Genomic DNA, 5372 nt, shown 5'->3' with positions numbered 1-5372 from the left:
CAAGACTGGGCGGCAGCTGCGCCCTCCCAGGCGGCACCCCCCGCCCAGCGTGGGCGGGGCCTGCCGCCCCACCGACAGGGCGGCAGCTGCCGCCCTCCTGGCGGCACCTGTCGCCGAGCCCCCCGGGCGGCACCTGCCGCCCGGGACCCGAAAATGGCCTATAAATAGGCCATTTTCAGTCCAATTTTGGCACACCTGTCTGTTTTGACGGACGAATCCTTCTCCCTCTCACGCTCCTTGCGTTTTCTTTACCGCTTTTTGCATTTTAATTTAATTTTTATTGCATTTTTATTGTGATATTTGACCACTAAAATTAAATAAAATTGAAAATTAATTAATATACCTAAACAAGGAGCTTAACCTGAAGTTAAGAAGTGGACGATGATTAAATCAGGTACGTAAACGAAACTTTGCCTATTTGATTTTAGCACTTCATGCATACTTCTTTTCTACTCTTAATAATTCTATAATTGCATAAACGCATTCACGTCATCATTTAGACAAATAAACCGTCTTAAATTAATTTGATTAAGCTTAAATGCCCGGTTAATCAATAATTGTGGTATTAAAGTTTAAATCCGACAATATTGGCTAAAAGAGCCTAGTTAATTAATAACTACGGTTCAACTGCCTTATTTCGAACAAATCCGGCTTAAGTCCAATTAATCAATAAGTGTGACTAAAAGCCTAAATCAACATTTTTTGGCAAAATGCCTACAAATCAACCTTTTTCGGCTAAAAGTCGTAAAACCGAACCATTTTGGCGAAACGCCTTAAAATCAATCTTTTTTCGACTAAAAGTCGTAGAATTGAACCATTTTGGCCAAAGGCCTCAAAATCAACCATTTTGGCGATAATCGCCTAAATCGCACATTTTGGCAAATTAATTGCCTAAAACAACACCTTTTGGCCAAAGGCCTAAAATCAACCATTTTAGCGACAAATCGCTTAAAATCGACATTTTTGGCAAAATGCCTTAAAATCAATCATTTTCGGTTTAAAACCGTAAAATCAACCATTTTAGCGACAAATCGCTTAAAATCGACATTTTTGGCAAAATGCCTTAAAATCAATCATTTTCCGTTTAAAACCGTAAAATCAACCATTTTAGCGACAAATCGCTTAAAATCGACATTTTTGGCAAAATGCCTTAAAATCAATCATTTTCGGTTTAAAACCGTAAAATCAACCATTTTAGCGACAAATCGCTTAAAATCGACATTTTTGGCAAAATGCCTTAAAATCAATCATTTTCGGTTTAAAACCGTAAAATCAACCATTTTAGCGACAAATCGCTGGAAATCGACATTTTTGGCAAAATGCCTTAAAATCAACCATTTTCGGTTTAAAACCATAAAATCAATCTTTTAAGCGACAAATCGTTTAAATGAACCATTTTGGCATAAATGCCTCAAAATCAACATTTTTGGCAAAATGCCTAAACAAAATGCACAAAGCATACACACACTCATGCACAAAGCATACACACACTCATGCACAAAGCATACACACTTATGCACAAAGCATACAAAATCATGCACAAAGCATACACAAAATCATGCACAAAGCATACAAAATCATGCACAAAGCATACACAAAATCATGCACAAAGCATACACACAAAATGCACAAAGCATGCAGAAAATCATGCACTAAGCATACACACACCCATGCATTAAGCATATCATTCAAAGCCCTCTAAAAGAGGCCTATCGAACTACGTTGACTTTGATCTTCCATTCAAACGGAAGTACGTAGGCACGTTCGGGATTTCACCCCGGGTGGCAAGTCAAAATCACTCAAACATTTCATTAATCCATCATTTACCTTGCAAAGCATTCATTCATCGGTTAGTTTATCGGCATGACATAGTCTCGGGATCCATCTCGGGTTCGTAGATTGTGCCTTAATCATTGGGATAATTAATCTAGTAACTAGGTTAATTAAAAATGGAGTCACTTAGGGTTTTTTCCTAGTTTACCCTAAAATAATTAAACAAGGTGGCGACTCACACACATCACGTGTATTTCTTCTCATTCATCATATGCATCACATGCCTATGTGCTTTTGGGGAAGGGGTTCACATGGGGCAAAGCTGGAGTTTCATCCTGTTCGGGGTGATGACCCATTATGGCACACATCTCCTCGTAGGTCGGCGTCACTTCAGAATCGCCAAATCAAAAAACCATAGTATTGGGGTTGAAGTGCCTTACGAGCCAGGATAAGAAACCATGGTCAGGCTTCAAGTCTTTGAAGTATTTCAGCCAGGCTAGTTGATTCATGGGGTGGATCTCCCACAGGTTATCTGGAAGTGATTGAACAAACGATGAGACTTGATTTCTGAAAGCTATGGAAGAAAAGGGTTGTTAAAACTATTTGTTTCGAATGCAATGGGATGAGGAGAGAATGAAGAATGGAACTCCTATTTATAGGAGGGAAAGGCATTATTAGGTTAAAAATGATGCTCATCACCAGCGGGCTGGCATCTACTTTCGGTGGTGAGAGGGTGCGGATTCGCCACTACAAGGAATCAAATAAGAAAAAGTAGTGGCAGAAGCATCCCAAGATACAACAGATGGGCAACTGGCATCGGAATAAAGCAGTAATTCTTACTTTATGTCGATTCTAGCTGTCATTTTATTGTCTTTTGTCAATTTTGGAATAAAGTAGATGGGCATTTATGCCCGCATTAACAAGGTGGACCACTCTTGCAAGTGAGTGGGATGCCTCCTTTTTGTTTCTATGGTTTTGTTTTCTTTATTCAGGAATGAAGCAAAGTCTCAAAAAATCAATTTGGAGTCGGTGTGTGGCCCATATACTTCAATAATTCCATCTACTCGCCACACAGGGGGCAAAATCATCAAATTCACTAAATTACCCTGAGGTAAGTTGTCTTTCAAACACCGCATTAGGAAGGGTATACCTAAAAATTTAGGACTAGGAAAATTTAAAATTTTTGCTAAAATTTCAAAAATGTTTGCAATGGATAAACAATAAAGTTTTCAAGTTTTGCTGAAAAGATAACATTTTTGGTTCCAAGATGGAATTCCAGACTGGGGGCAAAAATAAAATCTTTTGCCCTGATGCATAATTTCAAATTTCAAAGTTTATGATTATTAATGCATGGGGGCATGTGACGCTCCAACATTTAACAAAGGCGAGATCTGTTTGTACACAGAAATTGCTCTTTTCTCTTGAAAATATTTTCAGGCCAACCGGTGGTGGTTTCTCGAAGCCGTTTGGTCCCACCAAGCAGTGAAGGTGTATTACGAAGCTATTTGGATCCTTTTCTCGATTAGTGATGGTGTATTGCGAAGCTGATCAAGTCAATCCTTAATCGAGTCATTGATGGTTTTTCGAAGCTGACTCAAATCCTGATTAGTGATGGTGTATTGCGAAGCTGATTAGGACAATCTCAATAACCAAGCGGTGATGGTTTCTCGAAGCCGTTTGGTCCCACCAAGCAGTGATGGTGTATTACAAAGCTGTTTGGATCCTTTTCTCGATTAGTGATGGTGTATTGCAAAGCTGATCGAGTCAATCCTTAATCAAGTCAGTGATGGTTTTTCGAAGCTGACTCAAATCCTGATTAGTGATGGTGTATTGTGAAGCTGATCAAGACAATCTCAATAGCCAACCAGTGATGGTTTCTCAAAGCTGTTTGGTCCCACCAAGCAGTGATGGTGTGTTACGAAGCTGTTTGGATCCTTTTCTCGATTAGTGATGGTGTACTGCGAAGCTGATCGAGTCAATCCTTAATCGAGTCAGTGATGGTTTTTTGAAGCTGACTCAAATCCTGATTAGTGATGGTGTATTGCGAAGCTGATCAGGATAATCTCAATACCAAACCCTCCAAAGCCGATCAGACTGAGCTGAGGTGGTGAACAACAAAGCCGATCAGACTGAGCTTTGATGTTTGGATCCTTTTCTCGATTAGTGATGATGCATTACGAAGTTGATCGAGTCAATCCTTTTCCTGATTAATGATGGTGGATTACGAAGTTGATCAGGCCAATCAAATCAAAGTCCTTCGAGCCAATCAGACCGAGCTTCGAAGGTGTCTTCAAAACCAATCAGACCGAGTTTTGGAGATCGTTATCGATCCGACTGGAGCCAACAAAGCCGATCAGACTAAGCTTTGGACGTGACCAGATGATCAAGACAATTTCAATCAAAATCCTTCGAGCCAATCAAATCGAGCTTCGGAGGTGATTTCAAAGCCAATCAGACCGAACTTTGAAGATGATCAAGACCTTCATTCAACCCAAGATTGAAGGCGCGGCAATTGGCCACTTTAACATTACTTGTTTATACAATTAATGATAAAGTGGGGGGACAAACTGTTGACGCGTGTCTTTTGGCCCCCGCTTGATCCAATGATGATACTAGGATGTGGAATGAATGGGTTAATGTTATCTAGAAGTCTTTTAATCCAAGGATTTAAATCAAACCAGTTTTAAGTCAGAGTTGTGCACCCAACTGCCAGTCGCGTCATCCAACTGTTCATAAAAGAACAGTCGCGTCATCCAATTGTTCATAAAAGAACAGTCGCGTCACCCAACTGCCAGTCGTGTCACCCAACTATTCATAAAAGAACAGTCGCATCACCCAACTGTTCATAAAAGAACAGTCGCGTCACCCAACTGCCAGTCACGTCACCCAACTGTCAGTCGCGTCACCCAACTGTTCATAAAAGAACAGTCGCGTCACCCAACTGTTCATAAAAGAACAGTCGCATCACCCAACTACTAGTCGCATCACCCAATTGTTCATAAAAGAACAGTCGCATCACGTAGCTACAGCTGCGTGACGCTGCTGTGAAAATGAGCTGCTCATGCAGCTGTGTCCTGACCTACTTCTATAAATAGATCTCTTTCTCACATCAAAGGAAAAATTTTTCTAGAAACCCTAAAAACACACCCTGCGGCCACATTCTCCTGCAGAAGCTCTTTTGAGTCCATTTAAAGGAGAATTGCCATTAGATATCAATTTTAGGTGAATTAAACCATAAAAAAGAGAGAAAATATCAAAAGATAAAAGAAAGAACACTTGAATCCTTGGAAATAAAGCATCTAGGAGATCTTAACTATCAATTGTTAAAACATTTGATCCATTTACAATCCTCAATTTGAGGATTAGGTAATTCCTTTAACTTTCTTTGTTTTTTTACATATTTTTGTGGTTTTTTAGTAATTTAAGCTTCTTTAAATTGTATTATGTTCATATTTGGCCATTTTATATGTCCTTAAATCACATTTAAATAAAAAATGATCTAAATAAAACGTTTGAAAATGAGCTTGGGCAAGAACAATTGCGTGACGCAACTGTTCATCCAAGAACAGCTGGGTCACGTAACTGTTCATCCAGGAATA

The sequence above is a fragment of the Jatropha curcas genome, chromosome 1 (genome assembly GCF_041381405.1).
Source record: "Jatropha curcas cultivar XTBG-Jc1 chromosome 1, XTBG_Jcur_1.0, whole genome shotgun sequence".
NCBI classification, from domain to species: Eukaryota; Viridiplantae; Streptophyta; class Magnoliopsida; order Malpighiales; family Euphorbiaceae; genus Jatropha; species Jatropha curcas.
The sequence above is the reverse complement of the archived record's forward strand: the minus strand, read 5'-3'. Positions refer to the sequence as shown.